The following is a 19,477-nucleotide window of genomic DNA, read 5'->3' on the forward strand; positions in this document are numbered from 1 at the left end:
GTCACCGTGGGCCCCTGGGGCCAGCCAGCGAGTTGGGACTCAGGGGAAAAAAAGAACCGGGGCGGACGCCAGCGCCCTGGGCGGCCGCCTCCCGAGGCCCCTCCTGCATTCCTGGGCCCGAAGCCCCTCGCTAAGCCAAGGCGGGGGCTGATGTCATCCCGGGCTGCTCAGCCAGGGGACCCGGGGGCCCTGGTTTCTGCCTCCGGAAATGAGCTAGCTGCCTGCTGGCCGGCAGGTTTGCAATTTCCAGCCGGAGGACAGAGACCTGCATGGGTCAGGTGAGCGGAGCCGGGCGGGCGGCCGAGCCGGGGGCAGCGGCGGGCGGCAGCGTGCCCACCGGGACCGTCCAGCGCGCGCGGTGGAGCGGACACCTACCTACGGGAAAGTGAGGAGCAGGACGCCCGCACCCCTGCTCCCCGGCTCTCAGGGACTGTCACGCCCTGGATCTCAGCGGGGTGAGCGCTCAGAACTGGAGAGTGGACTGGACAGGGCGACGCCCCCAGCCCCGCTTCCCCTGAGTCTGGCTGCAGGGAGCTGCGGGCTCTTCGGTGGAGCCAGCCAGAAGTTCTCCAGCGACCAGAGGGGAGAGGACGCCGGCGCTCAGCCGCCCTCCCCCAGCCGGCCCCATGGATTACCTGGGAGACAAACTCACAGTGGCCCAGAGCCACATGGCCCAATGGATGGGCACCGTGAGGAGGTCCTTCCAGGAGGCCCTCAATCTAGTGACCACCACGGTGGCCCACGACCGAGAGCCGGCCAGCAGGACCCCCTTCAAGCGCACCTCCTCCTTCCGACACCTGGCCTCCCGGAGCCGGGAGTCTTTCCGGCGCTTCTCCGCCCGCAGCCAACAGAGATTTTCATCCCTAAGGAAAAGGCAGACAGACACGGAGCCACCGGATATAGTAAGCTTATCATGTTTTTTAAAATATTAAAACAGCCATGGAAACTCCTCCCTCCGGTTCCCAGGGAGGGTTCCCAGGCATCAGCCCCAGGAAGTTGCTCCTTCCAGAACAACTGTGGGGCGGGTGAGCACTTCCTCTTGCCTGTGCTGGGGAAGGAGGTGCACGGGAGGCCGCCGGCCGTGGGACCTCCTCACCCCAAGTCGGTCAGGACATTCAGAGGGGCTGCAGGGCTGGCCGGCCTGGAGCTGGCCTGCTTGCCGTTGATCTGAGCGCAGACGCCCCACAATCCTGACACAAATGCTCCTAGTCCCTATTTTTAGGGAGGATTAGTTGGCATCTGCTTCATCCCCTCTCACCCTCCCCGGATGGCCAAGTGTCCCTGTCACATGCACGTGGAGTTGGGGCTTTGGTCGTCTTGTCATGGAGCCGAAGTGAGAGGAGAGGGGTGGAGCCAGGGGACCCGGCAGAGGCCTTGGGGTCAGGGGTTCCGCCTCCTGTCCCTCATTCAGGCAGGCTCTGTGGGGGGGCAACCGGGGCAGAGTAAGGGCCACTGATTACAAAGCTGGGCTGCAGCCTCTAGGGGTTGGTGCAGAAGCAATCTCAAGGACCCTACGGGGTGGTGATTTGGAGAATTGGAACCAAGCCCAGAGAGGGACAGACACCTACCTAGGGATGCACAGTGATAGAGTGAGTGAGTGGCAGAGACTAGGCCACCCCAAGTTCTGATCGTCCCCTCAGGCCCTTCCCCACCCAGCTCTTGGCAAAAGCTCTCTCCAGACCCTCTCTGTAACCCCAGGGACCCTCGCATCATACCCGGGACTGAACCTAGTAAAAAGGTCCGGCATCTTGGCCTGGAGACGTCTGTCCCCATCTGTTGACTGAGTTCACAGGAGCCTCTGAGGACGGGTGAGGACCCAGCCAGCTGCCCCTCTGTGCGCCTCCTTCCCACGGGAACCCATGGTCATTAAGGGTCTCGGTACTGACAGAGCTGCCCTGGCAGCTGAGGGATTCAGCATCGCCTCTGCTGGTCCAGAGAGGTGCAGTGGCTCACCCCGAGTCGCCCAGCAACCAGAATAGGAAGTGCAGACCCCAGTCAGAAGCCGAGCACCCGGTGTGACTTGTGTCTCCATGGGAGGACCCCTCCTCTCACACGTCTTTGTGGCCCTGGGCAAATTAGTGGGGCTTACATTTATGAGCCTGAGCCCCCAACCCGTTCTCTGGCAGGTGTGGCTCAGCCCAGGGACGGGACTCTCATTCGTTGTCTCTCACTCTGTCTCTGCCTCTCCGTCACTCTTGTTTCCTGTGACATTGTGCCAAGGGCCAGGGATCGGTGACATGCAGGCTCTGGTGCTCACCTCCCTGCCTCGCCCTCGGGCATGACCCTGGGCATTGACCCGAATCCTTTCGTCACTGCCCCTGTAACATGGCAAGTGAGTGAGTGGCAGCAGGTGGCCCAGGCCGTGCTGTTGTGGCCCCGCCCACAGCAAGGCTCCTTCTGAATCAGCCTGGGCTCAGGCTCCTTCCTGTTTGGCACTTGGTGTCCACCGAGTGCTGGGCCCTGCTGGCACTAGACTGGCCGCACCCGGGCGGAGGGTCCCGACAGGTCCCTGAGCCTCAGCTTCCTCCTGGGGCTTGCTGCAAGGTCCACGTGAGCGCTCCGCGGGGTGCTGGCTCACAGCAGGTACACAGTACCTACTGCGGGCCAGGCGTCCCTGGGGCACCCGGGGTCCCGCCCGCCGGGGCAGGGCGAGGGCAGAGTCGGGGCAGGAGACTCGCACTGCTGCAGAGCAGAGAGCCAGGCCCCGCTCTCCCCCAACCCCGCTGTGTTACCCAGGGCGGGCTCCTGCCCTCTCTGTGCCTCACTTTCCTCCTCTGTGAAACAGGGTGCTGTGCACTGAGGCGGTGGGCGTGGCTGGCTGCGAGCCTCGAAGCCAGCTCTCCTGACAACGGAGCCTCTCCCCTGAACCGCTCCTTCCAAGGTTTCCAGTGAACTGGAAAATCCACACCCGCCCCTTCACCAGGGCCTGCACTTAAATATTTGTCTCTCGGGAGGGACCCCAGGGTGTCGAGGGCAGTGTGGGGTGCCCAGCAGGCCTGGGTCGCCCCGCCTCGTTCTCAAAGTCAGCCTGGAAGCCGTTTGCTAATGGCCTTTCCCTGTGACCAGGGAGTAAGGGAACAAAAGCAGGAAGAGGCGTCTGCGCCGGGAGCCGGAGCCGGGAGCGTGGGGACCGGGCGGCTCCCGGAGGCCCGCAGGGTCTTCCAGGGCCCAGAACAATGGGGCCCAGGGTGGAGTGGCAGCAGGAAGTGGGCCCGGGTGCTGTCAGCGGGGCTCTGGAATCCCCAGGTGACCCCGCCAGGCCTGGCCGCCCGTCCCTGTGGGTGGCTCGGCGGGACACCAGGGTCACCCTGGCGTGTGCATTCCCTCCAGGTGGCGCTGGGGCTGGGACTCTGGGTGCCCCGCGGGGCAGGCCAGCACCCGGGCCCCGTGCCAGAGCGCTGACCGTGCTGGGCAGCCACGCACAGCCTGGGGCCTCCATGCTTCTCGCCCACTCCGCTCCTCGTGCAGCCTGCCGAGGACCTGAGGGGACACGGGAGGTGGCCCTGGGCAGGGCAGGGCAGGGCGCCAGCGGGAAGGTGGAGGCCCCGGCCGCGCCTGCCTGAGACCTTGGACGGTCTCTCGGGCCGGGTGGTCCCCCATGGTGGTGGAGGGGCCGGCAGCACCCCAGCCGTGACAACCGCAGACGCCTCTAGGTGTGGCCAAGTGTCCCCCGTCGGAGAGCGACTGCAGTCCGTCATCCCGAGCCTCCTCAGGGCAGGTTCCGGAACCTTCCAGGGATGCCAGGCCCCGGGCCGCTCAGGTCCCCTCTGGGCGCCGCCGAGTCCCCGCCTCCCGCTCACTTCAGCTCTAGGCGACTTGCAGCCCCCGGGTTCTGTCAGCGCGCGTGAGTCGTGGTCACACTCTGTCACTTAAGGAAGGACAGGAGAAGGGTCTGCAGGTGTTGGGGACAGAAGCCACTGTTTCCCCTGAACGGGGTTGGTTGCACCCACAGACGCGGAGGGCCGGCCGTGACTCGCTACGGGTGGGAAGAGCAGGGGCTGGCCTCCCTGAGTGCCCACTTGGCAGGAGCTGGTCTCCTCAGAGCCCCACGCTGCCCCTCTGGGAAACGGGTGTCGCCCACAATTTGTGAATGAGAAATTTGAAGCACAGAGAGGTGAAGTCACAGGCCCGGGGCCACACAGCTGCGATCAGTGGGGCTGGACCCCGGCACGTGTCGCCTCTCTGGGGCTGCGGCCCGCCCTGGGGGTTCATGGTTGAAGCGGCGGCGTCTGGGCTGGGTGCCGGTCCTTCAGCCGAAGCCAAGCGGGCGTCTCCTGTCCTGCATCAAGGGTCGACGTGAGCACTTACGGCCTCTGACCCCCAGGGGCACACACGACAGCCCCCCACACTCCAGCAAGCAGAGAAGCACAGGGTGGTCACACCACAGCCTTCCTGTCCTGCACAAGGACGCTCGTCCTTGGATTTTAGGCCCACCTGGGAGACCCAGGAGGATGTCACCTCCTGTCCTTAACGACATCTGCAAAGGCTCCTTCTCCAGGTGAGGCCCGGCCAGGGCTCTGGTGTCCATCAGGATGGAGACACGTCCTCGGGGACATGGCTTTGCTCCAGCCCGGCCTGGTCTCCCCGCGAAAGCTGAGAGGTCCAGCCACTGCTCAGCCTCACCACGACGCGGGAAGCCCTGGCCTCCCAACACGAGTTGGCCCAGCCAGCCTCCCTCCCGACCTCAGCACCTGCCTCTGTTCCTGGGGAGACTGAGGCTTGGAGCTGACCCGTGACTTGGCCCAAGTCGGCCTCCCAAGAGCCGGCGCTGGGACGCCAGCCCAGGGCAGTCTGGGCTTCTTATACAGGGCGGGCCAGGGACTGCGCTCGGTACAGAACGAGATGGACAGGCCTTGTCCCCGCAGGGCTCTCAGGAACAGGGAGACGTGTCCAACGAGTAAACTAATAAATGAAAAGAGGCTCTCAGACAGTTGTGGGGGCTCCGAGGGCAAGTGGAGCAGGGGCCGGAAGTGCTGAGGGACGCCTTCCCAGGCCGGGACGCTGCAGCAGACCTGTGTGAACGAGGGGCGAGCCTTCGAGGGACCGCAGGAACAGCAAGTGCAAAGGCCCTGAGGCAGGGCCCTGTGTGGTGTTGGGGGAGGGGGACTTCAGGGAGGTGGGCGGGGCCAGATCAGGGCCTGGGGCGCAGGCGGAAGGACGCTGGGTTTTAGCATCAGAGGGTTGTGGGCAAGGAAGGGCCATCGACAGAGCAACAACTACCGCGCTTACCTACTGAGCGCCTACTGTGTGCCGGGCGCGGGCTGTTGTGTTTCTCCCTGACTCGGGGGCTTGCCAGCGGCCAGGCCAGATGCAGAGGACCCCTCCTCATCTCCTGCCTGCTGTGCCCGCCGCTGCCCATCAGAGCCCTGCCAGGTGCCCGGGCCTCGGGCCACGCCTCGAGGTGTGGAACTGGGGTGTCGGGCTTCAGTGCAGCCTCCGGGGTCAGGATGACGTCACTCGGTCCTCGGGGGTGGTGTCAACGGGCAGGCTGGCAGGACAGGCAGCTCTCTTTTGGGCCGGCCTCACCTAATCCTGGCGGCAGATGATGTCACCCACCAGGGGACAATGGTTCCTTTGTGGACCCGGCGGGGCCCTCGGCTGGGCCCCGGAGCAGGTGCTTCTGGGAGTGACCTGGCCTGACGCAAGACGGAGCCAGCCAGAGAGCTGGGCCGTCCCCGGGGCGGGGGTCAGTCAAGCCGGTCTCCTCCCCGCCCCCAGCAGAAGCAGCAGGCGCCGTGCGGTTTCTATTTAGAAAACGGAGGAAACAAAATCCACACTCTTCTGTCGTGAGTGGGGTCCACTCTCGCATCCGAGGGGTGTCCTGCCTGCCTCTCCCGCCCCCTGCGACACAGAATCGCCAGCCTTCTGCCCCTTTCCGTCCTCCCGTGTCTTCGGTGAACACTCGCGGCGCCCGGGGGGCGGGCGGCCGTGCCCGGCTGTGGGCTCCAGAGCGTCTGAACCCATCCGGCTGGACATTTGGGTCGCTTCCGTCGCAGGCCATCAGACGTCCCTGCAGGGGCGGGTCCCGGGCGCACCCTGCTTTGTTCTGGGGGCCTCGTGAGCTCATTTCCCGCTGGCCCGGGGCCTGGGGACTCACTTTCTCTCCCTCTCCCAGCAATTACACGCTCAGATGTCCGTCCAAGCTCCCCCATCAGGAAGTCAGAAACCTCAGAAAGGAAACCTGGTGGCCGCGGGTCACGGGAACGTTAGGCTTTGGGGTTTCGTGAAGAAGAGCGAGGTCCGCAGCAGGGACGATGGCAGCAGTTCCCCGCGAGAGAAACCGCTCGCCGTGAGCTCCAGCCGTGTGCAGCCAGGTCCTGGGCCAAGCCTCGGGTAGTGGCGCCCATCTCCCCAACACGGCCAGGTGCAGGTGACCGATGAGCTGTCAGCGAGCACAGAGCTGGGGGAGGACGGCCCACGGACCATTATTTTAATAGTATTTTCACTGTGCAGACATGATGGACATAAGTGACTCCCAGTCTAGAGACTCGTGAGGCGTCCTAGGTAACTAAGAAGTGACCAGGATTAGCAGCACAGTGGCGCACGCCTGTCACCCCAGCGGCCTGGGAGGCCGAGGCAGGAGGATCGCGAGGTCAAAGCCAGCCTCAGCAACAGCGAGGCCCTGAGCAACTCAGTGAGACCCTGTCTCTAAATAAAAGACAAAATCGAGCTGGGGAGGTGGCTCAGGGGTCCAGAGCCCCTGAGTTCAATTCCCAGTTTAAAAAAAAAAAAAATGCTGCCTTTCACGTGACTTCCTGAGTCGCAAGCTTGTGTCATTTAATTTGTTACTTCACGGCGGTCTCTGGGACGCCAGGACAGGCCAGGTCGGGCACATCACTGTTCGTAAAGGCTGAGACGTGGGGCCTCAGAGCTCCGAGTTCGAATCCTGGCTCTGCCTCTCGCGGGCCTGTGGCTTGGGGTTGGCGCCCTAGTTTCTTCATGCCTCGGTTTCCTCCTCTGGACAGCAGGCTATTCCTTCCTCCTGCAGCTGCACGCAGGTCCTGCGTGTGGAGCGCTTGGCAGCGTGCCCGGCACGCAGTGGGGCCTCCATGCAGGGGTGCCGGACTCGTCAGCACTGCCGCTTGCTGAGCACCTCATGGATGGCAAAGCACAGTCGGTCGGTAGGCAGCCTGCAGTGGCCCCAGCGATCCCGCCTTCAGGGTCCCCCCGTGGGCAGTCCCTGCCTGCACACGGCTAGGTTGCTCCGTGTGACGAACAGAATTCGTGGGGTCTCTCCTGAGGCTGCGTCTCGGGGGTTCCCTCTGGTCCTTCTCTCCCTGTCTTGGTGCCTTTGGTCTGGGGGAGGTCAGCTGCCATACCTTAAGGACGTCAGAGCCGCCCTGCAGAGAGGCCCATGTGGCAAGGACCCGAGGCCTCTGGTCAGCCGCCAGCAGGAACAGGAGCCTGCCCACAGCCATGGATGTGGCACCTCTGGCCAACAGCTGGACTCCAACCTCATGAGAGACCTGGAGCCCGGCCACCCAGCTCAGGTCCTCCCAGACCCCTGACTCTGTCAAGTGTGAGATGGGAAATGTTTGCTGTTTCCGGCGGCTGAGTCACGGGGCTCCTTGTTACACAGTGTAAGCAACAGATACACGTGTCTGCTCATCTCCACCTGCAGCAGTGGTCCCAGGGGGGCAGGGAGCATCTCTCCATCTTCCTCTCGGGCGAGTAAGGTGGGAAGAGCCGGGGCAAGCCGCCCAGGGTCTGTAATGCATGACCGTAAGCATTCACGGGGTGTCTCTCTTGTCTCAAGTGCTCGCTCCCCTAGCCTGGGTTCAGGATCCCTGGGGCTTTTGAGCACCTGTCCCTCTTCAGGAGTTAGCATTAATCTCCCAGCACAGGTTGGAGTCCATGTCTTGGATCCCAAGTGCTCACCACTCCATTTAGTGCATCAAACATTCATGGTGAGGACTAAGCCAGCAGACAGCAGCGGACTCCACGCACACACAGATTCCAGAGCCTGGCGTCCACCATGTTCGCGCCAGGGGGCAGTTTTTGTTTTTGTGTTTTGGGGGTAGATCCAATATCTCCCAACTCCTTTCTTGAGAGAAAAAGGGATACAGCTGGGCATGGGGTGCACATCTTTAATCCCAGTGGCTCAGGAGGCTGAGGCAGGAGGATCACAAATTTAAGGCCAGCCTCAGCAACTTAGTGAGGTGCTAAGCCACTCAGTGAGACCCTAAAAAAAAAAAAAAAAAAATTACAAACAGGCTGGGGATATGGCTCAGTGGGTTCAATACCCAGTACCCCCCAACACACACACACACACAAAAAGGATGCAGGTAGAATCAGCTGAATGCAGTCCTGGGTTTGAATCCCAGCTTTGCCACTAACTAGCTATGGTACCTGATGGGTGGCTTTAGTTCCATGAGCAACAGTGTCCTTATGAAATACTCAGCACAGTGCCTAGAGCTTAGAAAATGCATGGTCCACGTTAGCTGCTGTTGCTCTCTGTGAACCTGGGTAAGGTAGTCAGGTTAGGGTTGGGCTGCTGCAGTAACGAGCAAGCCACCCACTCTAGGTAGCTCCGCCCCAAGTGTTAGTTCTTTTATTTAAAATAATTTATAATTATATAATAATAGCTAATTAGCATTTTAAATTTTATTTTTCGTTTCTTCTTCTTAGATATACATGACAGTAGAGTATTTTGACTTATCATACATCCATGGAGTATAACCTCCATTCTTGTGGTTGTACATGATGTGGAGTTTCACTGGTTGTGTATTTATATATGAACAGAGGAAAGTGATGCCGGTTCATTCTACTGTCTTTCCTATTCCCATCCCTCCTTTCCTTCATCCCCCTTTATCTAATCCAGTGAACTTCTATCCTAGCCCCCCTCTTATTGTGTGTTAGCATCCACATATCAGAAAGAACGTTCAGCCTTTGGTTCTTTGGGATTGGCTTAGTTCACTTAGCACGATAGTCCCCAGTTCCATCCATTTACCAGCAAATGCCATAATTTTATTTTTCTTCGTGGCTGAGTAATATTCCATTGTGTACATGTACCACATTTCTTTATCTTTTCATCTGTTGAAGGGCACCTAGGTTTGTCCATACCTTAGCTATTGTGAACTGAGCTGCTGTGAGCATGGATGTGGCTTCGTCACCATAGTATGCTGATTTTAAGTCCTTTCTTTGGGTATAAACCGAGGAGTGGGATAGCCACTTTGAGAACGGCTGAGGTGAACCGTGGGAGTCCAGTGTGTGGCCACGGGACGAGCTCCGGCCCTGAGTGGCCACCTGGCACCCGCAGACGGACCTTGAACGAAGCCACCGCGTCAGCAGTGGGACCTTGGAACAGCCTGACTTTTAGGTGGTGTGACCTTTGGCTCCTGGTGCAGCTCTGGGCAGGTCTTCCTGCTCTGGAAGAGTTTCCTTCAGCTACAAAATGGAGCAGGCGGGGCCCGACCCCCGCGCTGTGGTGGCAATGACGGAGCCGCTTGGACCGTGACTTTCACTGTCCTTAGGTTTAGCCTGTCAAACAGGAAGCTCGGAGCAGAACGCGCTTTCCAGCCTTTGGAAATGGGTTTCAAGGTCTGTTGGATTCCCAGCCCCGCTTCCCGGGCTCCACGCGTCCACTTACCTTCCGCCAAAGCCAGAAAGGCCCCGCAGCGCACGTCCCTGTCATTCACCACCTGGGTCCAGAAGTGGCCTCCCCTGGATGCACCTGTGATCCCAAGCCTGCCCCTGCTGGCCCCGTGGCCGGGGGCCTGCGCTTCCCTTCTGGGTATTTGCCTTCTGCTGTGGGGAGGGCCTCCCCCACCCTCTGCAGCCATCTTGGCAGGAAGAGCCTGGAAGGTTCCGGAAGCTCTGGTGCCGGGTTTAAAGTGTGTACAAAGGTAGCCGCCCTGGAGGATGAGGAGGAAGCAGAAGTTCATTATCCCTAGGAGTTTCTAAAGGAGACCCGGAGCCAGCGTAAACAGGTCGCCGAGGGGCAGGAGGGGGCCTGAGGAACCCCTAGACTGATCCTCAGAGCATCTAGATCATTCCGCGACACCCCTTTTGTGCTATCTCCCGGGAGGAGGTTCAGAGAAGGAAAGACACCTACCCACAGGCACACAGCAAGCTAGTGAGAGAACCAGGACCGGAGCTTGGGTTTCTCCATTCAAGGCCGGGCCAAGAGATTCCTAAGAGTCGAGCGGCAGACCTTCACTGAGCTCCTACTGTTTGCAGAGACCTGCAGTCAGCGTGGGAACGAGACCCAGATCCTGCCTTTGGGAAGTTTGGGGAAGGCAATCAGATGCGTGTCCCAAGCCACCTCATCTCCAGGGTGCTGACTCTGGGCCTCAGTGTCCCCCCTTTGAAGGGGACTCCGGCCGTCCTGCTCGTGGTGTGAGGACTCCACACGGTGACGGTGACGTGCATCAGACCTCAGCCCGGTGCCTGGCGAGCGCTCGGTCACTCCTCGGGACGCCCCCTCTGCCCAGCCTCCCTTCGCTGGTCACCTGCCCCCTGCCTGCAGTGATGGGCAGACCCAACTGGCACTCAAAGGCCAAGCTTAAAACTGCCGTTCTCCCCTCAGCCCGACCCTGCCCTAGGCGTCTCGGCGTCGGGGTTGGGAGCAAGGAGGACGGGGCCAGGTGACGCAGAGCCAGTGGCCTGCAGCTGCCCTTGGGCCTCCCGCCCACCTGACAAGCACGGCGCTCCCAGCCCCGCCCACCCCGTCCACTGGCCCCCAAGCAGCTACTTGGTGGCCAGAGCTTACGTGGGTCAGGAGCAAAAGGCGGGGGCCTCCCACACCCTCCCGGAGACCCTCATCCCCTGTGGGGACACGAGCCCTCCGGGGGTCAGGACGGAAAAGGAAAGGGGACCCTGAGGCTCTGCTCCATGCGTGTGCTGACCGCTCGGCGTCCTCCGGCTCTCTGCCCCGAGGAGGCACGGAGGCTGCGCCAGCTCGGGGTGCCTGGCGGGTGCAGCCCAGCCCGAGTTCAGATCCTGGGGCAACCGCTTCCTGCGTCCAGGACGAGGTCTCGACCCCTCTGAGCTGAGCTGTCCCTGGGTGCAGAGGAGTTCACACTGGGCGGGACTCACGCCTTGGCGGGGGTCGGGGGTGCCCCGTGTCCTGGTCCCCCTGGACGCCCCCTGGGTCTGGGTTGGGTCCCAGCATGTCTGTGCTGCAGGAGCCCCAGGTGGAGGCTGTCGGTAGGCACTTCCGTTCCTTCCTGTCCCTTAGCGTCACTGAAGTAGCTGAGGGTTACCGAGTTCTTGCTGTGAGCCTCTCGGGACTTGAAGCCCTGGGGGATCATCAGGGAACAAGTCAGAGATGGTCCCAGCCAGGTGCCCACGCTGTCCCTAGAGGCACCTGCTGGGCCCACTGTCACGAACATCCCCGGGGGTGAGTGAGCCAGTGACCGAGCCTGTGAACCTTTATGCTGTCCCCTGCCCACTGGCCACACTCCTGATCACCAGTGGGTCTCCGCCCCTCCTTCCCAGTTCTTTCTAGCAATTCTGGCTCGGCCACCAAGTGCTCCTGGGAAGTGGTTGCCTTTTCCTGTCCCGGGAGTCCAGTGCTGGGCGGGACCCGTCCATGGCGCACAGCAAGCCTCCCGGGGATGAAGGGACTCAGCTCCCCGGGGGGCTGCCGGCCGTGCTGGTCGGGCGGAGGGTCGGGGCTCCGCAGGGCTGTGGCCTCTTGCTGGGAACGAGGCTGAGAGGTGAGAGAGGCCAGATCTGAGTCGCAGGGATCTCGCCTCCCTCCCCGAGGACCATAGCACCCCGGGCAGCGTCTCTCTGGGCCCCTCGATCCTCACAGCTGTGCCTGTGCAGCTGGGTGGAGCTGCGGCCGGGCCTTCTCTGTGGCCGATCCCGGTGGCCTCCTCCACCCGCTGGTGCGGCTGGCATGCCCGTGGTGAAACTGGACACCGCCGAACCCTCACGAGCTGCTCAGGGTGGAAATGGGTGGGGACAGACACACTTAGTGACCAGGGCCCCTGGGACCGAGGCCGGGTCACTCTGCTGCTTCTGCTTTGATATCTTCTGGCTGGAGGTGGAATCCAGGGCCCCGCACTTGCCCAGCGTGAGCGTCACCACCGACCTCTGCCCTGCCCAGCCCCTGCCCCGTGCGCGTTAGCACCATGAGGACAGAGGCGCCTTTCTGTCCTCTTGAGTGGCAGGATCGCTATTCGGTGACTGAGCAAGGGCCCTAGAACCAGGTGGTCAGTGAGACCTGGGAAGCAACTTCACAGCCTCCTGCCTCAGTTTCCCTTTTTCTGAAAACAAGGAAGACCAGCGCGCTCCCCGGGCTGCGGAGGACGCAGCTCTGACGTTCGCCGGGTCTGGCGCGTCCTTGGCTCCAAAACCTGGTTGTTACCGGTATTAATGTCACGCTCATGGCTACGCCATTAGAATATCATAAATAAATGCAAAAGTGTAGCGAATATGTTGGAGGCCTGGCTTAGGTACAGCCAAGCGCGTTTGTCTCCAGTGGGCAGCTTTGACAAGTGAAGACGCCCCCGCAGAGCACTCCTCCGTTAAGATCTAGAACATTCTCTTCACCCCGGAAGGTTCCCTCAGCGAGCCTTTCCAGGTCACCCGCCTGCCCGGCCCTCGGTGACGACTTGTCCTGCGTGGATGAATGCGGGCATGCCGAGCCCCCGCCGTGCGGACCCCAGACCCCTTTGCATCTTTCCCTAACTCAGCCGGCTGCTGGGAGAGGGGGAGCCGCCCGGGCGGCGAGCACTTGCTCACACGCTTGGGAAGATTCCGCAGGCAGAGCGCTGAGAACGCAGGGCTGGCCCGTCGGGGGCGGGGCCACCAGGGAGAGGGGAGTCTCAGGCCTGGGGCAGGGCCCGCGCTCCGGGATGCCCAGGGGCCAACGCTCCCCTCGACTCCGGCTTGGCAGGCCCAGCCTCGGGCCTCAGAGCCCCCTCCCCGCGCCCTCCGACCGCCAGTCCCCGGGGCAGCAGAGGCTCAGAGCACCAGGCCTGCAGGACATGAGTGGTGTGGCCGGGGGAGAGGTGGCCCGGAGGACCCCAGCCCCGCCTCCCCTTCCCCCCACGGGGCCGCTGGCCCCTCCGTCTGTCTGATACACTGGAAATCCGTACCTTTGCTTAAAGGGCTGTTTCCAAGGCTAAGGAAGGGAATGGAGAGTGAAGGACAGGTGACTTGGCGCCAGCCGCCACCCTCCCTCCAAGACCAGGGGACCTCTGAGGGGCACGTGGCTCGCCCAGGGACACCTGGCGAGGCAATGGCAGGGCTGTTCCGGACGGTTCTGGTATTTAGAGGTGGGACTCCAGTGGCCCTTCCCCTGGAGCGGCAGGTCCCTGCTGCTGCCAAGAGGCCAGGGCCTCTGACCCTGGCTTTCTTCATCTGGAGCCTGGCAGCTGGCACAGGGCCACCCGCTGCAGATAGTTAGCAATGGCGTCACCCTCCCGGCCCCTGGGGCCAGCCCTGTGGCCAGGTGGGTGAAGAGGTCCTGCCAGTGTCACCGTGGGCAGCCATTTGGCAAGAGGCCACCTTCAGCGCCCACATGGGTGGGCTCGGGGGAGCCGGGTGGGGACCGGGCCTCTCCCTCTGCTCAGAGCCATCTCGGGCTGTGAGTGGCTCCCCGCCTCAGCTCTGCCAGGTCCCGGCTCTGCGGCCACCAGCAGGGGTTCCTGTGCCTCAGCTCCTTCCTTCCTGGGGGAGGAGAGACCTCCAGGAACGCCGCCTACCTTCCGTCTCTCTGAGATCTTAGTTGACAGGGCGCTGGACGCTTGCTCACTGGTCTGTGCAGGGCGGTCTCGCTACCTGGCATGCACCCGGCAAGGGCAAGAAAGACGCGCACTTGGAGAAATGCTCCACCTGGGGTCCGGGGACACGCGCCTCCTAACGAGGGAACTCGGTAGCGAGCATCGAGTAACCTCGGAGGGGCATCCAGGAGCGACGTGAGGCCACGCACTGGAGCCAGTCCACACCTGCCCCGAGGGGCGCCCTGGGCCATCGTCAGTGCAGCACGGTGCCCGAGGCACTGTTAGCCCCCCAGGGGACACAGCCCTCGCTGAGTCGCTCAAGTTATTCCCAGGGTCCATGGGCGTCTACGACCCTCCTTCCCCCGCCCAGGTCTCCTCTTACTTAAATCCTCGCAACTTCACAAGACAGGTGTGGAGTGTGGGCAGAGATGCAGCCTTGGCCGGTCTGGGACGGGGCACAGCAGCTCTGGGTGATTCTGCCACCTGGGCAGCAGCACCGGGCTCCCCAAGAACCAGGCAGCATGGCAGAGAGAATTCAGGCTCCCTAGCAGGACGGACCTGGCTCAGCCCTCAGGAGGGCCACCTGCCACCTGGATCACCTGGCAGGTTCCTGTTCCCGCACCTGCTCCACCGAGGTGTTGCCAGGGGCTGTTGGAGGCCCAGGGTGCCTCTCAGAAGGTTGATGAGTCCAAGGGAGGACATTTCCCTGGTCTGTGCCTAGATATCAGGACTGGGGAGGACCAGAGACACCCTCCCGGCCAGCGCCAGGTCCTTCCCACCAAAGATCCCTGTTTTCTCTTCCCTCTCCCAGTCTGGAAGCTTCCCAGAGTTCTTTGTTGGGGCCCTTGGCACGTCGATAGTTGGTCCTTGAATAATGAACGGCAGAGACGAGCAGTAGGGAGCTCCTCGGTTAAACAGCGTCCACAGTGCAGGGCTCTGCAGAGCGGTTAGTCATGAACTGCACAGGAGAGACCTCCAGGGACACCACCTGCCTTCCGTCTCTCTGAGATCTTAGTTGACAGGGCGCTGGACGCTTGCTCACTGGTCTGTGCAGGGTGGTCTCACTACCTGGCATGCACCCGTCAAGGGCAAGAAAGATGCGCACTTTGAGAAATGATGCTCCACCTGGGGTCCGGGACACGCGCCTCCCAATGAGGGAACTCGGTAGCGAGCATCGAGTACAGAATTCGTGAGGTGCTTGGCTGGGTGGGCATCTTAGGAAATGTACCAGCCCCACCCCCCACTTTCTAATTAGATAGATGGACTTCCATCAAAAGATGGTCCTTATAAACTCTGGTTTGTTCCCTTCCGGGTCTTTCCTGGACAGAGAGCGTGGCACAGATGTGTGTATCGCAAAGGGACGGTCCTGAGAGGACCCCGAGATTCCAGAAGAGTAGCCCCCCATCTGGCCCTGGCCCCCACTTTGTGCTCAGGAGGGAGCTGGGGCTCAGTGAGGAGTGACTTGGCCAGGTCACCCCAGCCTCCTCAGAGCAGCTGGGAATTCAGAGCTTCACCCCAGATCCGGGGGTGTTTTGCCGCTCTCTGTGAGGCCTGGATCCCCCCACCCCACACGCACTGATTTTTCAGCCAGAACCTGGTCGGCCTCCAATTGTGACTGAGGTGAGCAGAGGTTTCTGGGCACAGGGCAAATGCCTAGGGTGTGATTAATGTATGTGGGAGGGCTTGGCGACTGGAGGCTGGTCAGGCGACTGAGGAAATGCTTCAGGAGGGTGGAGTCCCTCTCCCTGCTCCTGCCCTCCCAGACTGTGTGCGTGTGAGGGAGACTGGAGACCCCCGATTCCCTTACCCCTGTTCCAGCCATGGGACCACGAAAGGATTTTTTCCCCTTTATTGTCTTTTAAAGTGCTGGGTTTTGTTTTTAGCATTCTTTATCAATTTGTGGAAACAAAATCATCCCCTAGAGAGCCTGGAAATAGCAGCGAAGTGTCTGCCGTGGGCAGACCTAAGTAGACGCTTATAGTGCCGCGCACACAGCCAGCGATGAGGGAAGAAGCCCGGGTCACCTGCTGTGCCCAACTCCAGGGCAGCGGGCGCAGGGCTGTGCACAGCCACGACAGGACTTGGGTGGGGCGGACCCGGGTTCAGATCTCGTGGGGCTGCTTGCCTGCTGCGTGGCCTGGGGCAGACTCCTCCGCTTCTCGGTTTCTTCTCGGATCACGTGCGCCGAGCCCCCTGTGTGTGCGCATGCGCAGACACTGCACGGCGGGGACCCGGCGTGAGCGAGCGGAGCAAAGGCGCTCCGAGCCTCGCTGCAGGCGTCCTGGTCAGCACGCGAGCGTCCCCTCCCAGGGTGACGGCGAGTCCGGAGAGTCCCGTCCACTTGCCAAAGGCTGCGGCGTGGCATGCATGACAGCGGCACTTCTGCTTTTGACGACCCCCCCACCCCGTTGGCCATATGCAGTCCCTTGTCACGAGTCTGAGACGTGTGCGTCTGGGTGGTGTTGCCACTAAGATCGCTACCACGTCCCTCGGGCCGCCCGTCCTGTGTCCGGACCTGCTTGGCTGAGAAGCGTGGTTATGCGCGGGTCCGGCGTTGACACAGATCGGGAGCAGCCAGGCCCTCACTTTGTCGCTTTGTCGCCGCGGGCCCCTCGTCCTGCGGGTGCTGCTGGTAGCGGCTGCCCGTCCCCGCTCTGCCTTCATGCTTTCGAGACTTGCTTCCCACGCTTCAGTCTACAGACTCAAAGCCAGACGTGTGACTAATTAACACCTCTTAATTGGGGAAATATGACCTTTAAGGTGTCATTAAAATGGCAGCCACCAAACGGAGGTGACTCTGCCCCTCCTGCAAAGGTCTGGGGAGTGTCACTCCAGAAAAGGAGCATGGGAGCATCTCCGCCACCCGCCTCCCAGTGGCTCGCAGGTCTGCACCTTCCAGTTCACCAGGAGCGATAGCGGCCGCCCCGCGCCAACCACGCGTCCCGATGGTGGCGGCCAGCCTGTGGGGAGGGCCTGCCATGTGCCCCACAGACCCAGGCTCCGTGCTCCGATGTGTGTAGTGTCTACGGCACCTGACAGGTGCAGGCATTGAGGCTCAGGTAGGGGAAGGGCCCTGCCCAGGATCACACAGCAAGGAAGCCTCCGAATCAGCCTTTGACCTTGGCTTTGGACTGGACCCCATGGGCAGAACCACAGAGCCACCCCAGAGCTGCAGGTTCTGCAGCCAGCAAACTGAGCCCAAAACTGCCTGGCCCCAGTTAGAGGTGGAAGATGGGCAGGAAGCCCCTGTTCCTTATGCATCTGATTCTGCTCGGCTTCTCTTTTTTCACACTTACCCCCACACACGGTCTCTCTCTGAGCGTTACCCCTCCCCCTTTTCAGATGAAGCACTTGAGACTTGAGGCTCAGAGACGCCAAGCAGCTCACCCAAGATCACACAGCCAGCTAGCATCAGAGTTTGAATCCAGGTCTGGCTGAGTCTTAAGCCGGAACTTTTTTCCACACTGAGTCCAACTTGGCGTTTCTGTCCCTGTCCCCACAGAGGAGAAGGGATGGTGTGAACCTGGGGTTCAGCTCACAGAAACAGCCCCAGACCAGGAGTCGGGTGGTCTGGGAGTACTTCCTAGTTCTGGGGAACCCTAATGTGGGGCTCGAGGGAATATCATGCCTGTTTCTGCCTCCGCCATCCCGTCTGTGCCACCAGGGCCTGGTGGCCCCGTTCCTGAGCCTTTTGTGATGCTAGCACTTGGTGCACGTTCTGATGATGGCCAACGGCGACTGTGAATCCTGAGATGAAGCTCAGGCAGACCCGAGTGACCCCGGAAGGAGGAGGCAGCTCCTCTGTCCCACGTGCCCCTCAAGGCAGAGCTTAGACCTGGATGGCATTTTGTGAGCAACCGGGGGGAAACTTCCCTGGTCAGGGAGCAGACAGGGAGCCGGGGCCTCATCCTTGGGCTACCTTTTTGAGACTGGACAGGCAAAGTTTGTGCAGCTACTGCAGACAGGACGTCAAGGATGAGTCTCCCGCCTTGGGTGAGCAGGCAGGGCCGGGGACATGGATGCCGATACCTCTCCGCTGCACAATCCCATGATCCTGAGCAACGAGAGCCAGCTGCTGAGTCTCTGGCAGGGTGCCCAGTAGGTTTCCACCCACCTGCTGACTCTAGGTGGCTGGGGGTGGCTGCCCGGGTGCTGTGCGTGGACTCTCAGGGCTCAGTTCTATAATCGGATATTGATGGCTGCCCCAGGCCCTGTCCTAGAGAGTTCCCTGCTGCACTTCCAACAGGAAGATACCCTTGCATTATTTTTTAAGTCACAGGACAAGAAGACATAGAGATCAGCAATCACCAACTCCCACGCCCAGGTCTCTCTGCCCTCCTTCACTAGCCCTGGGGGTCTCTGCAAGGAGCAGAGGCTTTGGGAAAATCTCAACCATCCGAGACGGGTCGCCTTCACGACCCTGTGCTTCATTCCCCTTAGTTTGGGAGAGTTTGACAATAGCCAGGAGTCAGGTGAACAGAAGCAGGTGGTGAACAGGAACATTTGAAATGAATCTCTTGTGTCTTAAGGGGATACTTTTGCACCTCTGCTGAGTTTTCAAAGCTGATGACAACTAATGGGCTGAGGAACCCAGTTGAGTGTCGTTTATTAACTTCGCAAGTCTGTTTTTATCTCTCCGCCAAATTGCTGTTCTTACCCTTCACATCCGTCAAGTGGTGTCCTCGCAAAGCAAGATGGGAGTTGTGCTGTGCTTCCTGGGAGAGACCATCCTTCTGCCAGGATCTATCTGTAGCTCAGAAAGTTTCCAGCAAGCAAGTTCACAGTGGAGGAGACGGAGGCCCAGAAAGATGCAGCATCTATGTCTCAGGCCACACAGTTAAAAAGCCGCAGGGGAAACTAGAACTGAAGCCTGCTCGTCTCAAAAGCTCCTGGGCTTGAACATGCCAAGGCAATGACTGTCACCCACTAGGTGTTCACACCGTGGTTTATTTTTCCTGTAACTGCCTCAAGTTAAACTGTTGGCCTCTTTATCAGTCAGGCTGCGCTAGGCTGTGCTGCAGTAACAAGCAACTCCAGAACCACAGCGGCTCCAAACCAAGAAATCGAGGTTTCTTAAGTACTCCGCGTGTCCGCTCACATGGGTCATCTTCATTCCGGGGGTGTCTGAGTCAGGGGAGTAGCTTGCCTGGGGGAAATGGCCACCATGTGACCGACCAAATGTCTGGCCAGCCTCAAGTGGGCTTTTAAAGGGTCCGCCTGGGAATAATGGACATCACTTCTACTCACATTTCATTGGTCAGGGTGAGTCACGTGTTCACACCCAAGGGGCGAGTAATCCTTCTGCCACAGTCACATGTGTGCCCAGAACTGTGGTCTCGCTGCCATCTCAGCCTGACCCCTGTGGGCTGGTTTGTAGAGATAAGTCACAGCCGGCCCTTGCCTCCCTCCCTATAGCCTGAGCCACCCTTTGGGTCAATTTGGCTCAGAATCAGACTGGACCAGGCATATCCAGGGTCTGCTGCCTGTGTGCTGTGTGACCTCAGGCAAGTGAATCGACCTCTCTAATCCTCGGTTTCCTCATCTATGAAATGAGACTGCTAATGATCATACCCACATACTTAAAAAAGTAGTAGCAACTCGTTTTTAAAACGCTCCAAGCTCTTCCACGCTTGCCACTCTCTTGAATGACCTTTGTCTCCTCGTCTTTGCCTCCGGGCAGCCTCCCCATCCTCACGGGCTTCTCTAAACAGGGAGCTGGGAGAAGAGTCACCAGCGCCCCCAGCTCTCTTCCCCGTGAGCTGGTGAAGTTAGGAAAAACCTACCACCACCCTGCACAGCGG

The 19,477-nt window shown here is 60.8% G+C and overlaps 1 protein-coding gene and 1 long non-coding RNA gene across 3 annotated transcripts in view; one reads left to right on the forward strand and one right to left on the reverse strand.

Moving 5' to 3' along the window:
• Positions 1-19,477, forward strand: part of Kiaa1671 (KIAA1671 ortholog) — a 142,459-nt gene that overhangs the window by 95,648 nt on the left and 27,334 nt on the right.
• Positions 8,987-12,268, reverse strand: LOC124990284 (uncharacterized). 2 transcript variants are annotated; one of them, XR_007109729.1, is made up of 3 exons: positions 10,265-12,268; positions 10,055-10,169; positions 8,987-9,854 (listed from the first exon to the last, which is right to left on the reverse strand). It is a non-coding gene; the product is annotated as an uncharacterized LOC124990284 (long non-coding RNA). The 2 variants fall into 2 exon arrangements; XR_007109730.1 differs by having other exon boundaries at positions 8,987-9,480; positions 9,590-9,854; positions 10,055-12,268.

This window comes from Sciurus carolinensis, chromosome 8 (assembly GCF_902686445.1).
Source record: "Sciurus carolinensis chromosome 8, mSciCar1.2, whole genome shotgun sequence".
Lineage (NCBI taxonomy): Eukaryota > Metazoa > Chordata > Mammalia > Rodentia > Sciuridae > Sciurus > Sciurus carolinensis.